Raw genomic sequence first — 299 nt, forward strand, 5'->3', positions numbered from 1 at the left:
GGGATGTGGCACTTAGCGCCATGGTCTGGCCAACGTGGTGGTGTTGGGTCCTAGGCTGGACTTGGTGATCTCAGAGGTCATTTCCAGCCTAAACAGTTCGGTGATTCTGTGATTAACTGTAGCCTCGGCTGAGGACTGTCTTTCCCCTTCCTTTAGATGAGGGCTGGCGGCCTTTTGAGGGAAGAGCTTGTACCGTTACAAGAGATGAAGCTTGGGCAGTGGCTGCAGCTCCCCACACGCGGCCACAGGAGTCCCGGGAGTGCTGCACGGGGGGACCCGGAGCCCAGCCCGCTTCCGCC

This window comes from Apaloderma vittatum, unplaced genomic scaffold (assembly GCF_000703405.1).
Source record: "Apaloderma vittatum isolate BGI_N311 unplaced genomic scaffold, ASM70340v1 scaffold1935, whole genome shotgun sequence".
NCBI classification, from domain to species: domain Eukaryota; kingdom Metazoa; phylum Chordata; class Aves; order Trogoniformes; family Trogonidae; genus Apaloderma; species Apaloderma vittatum.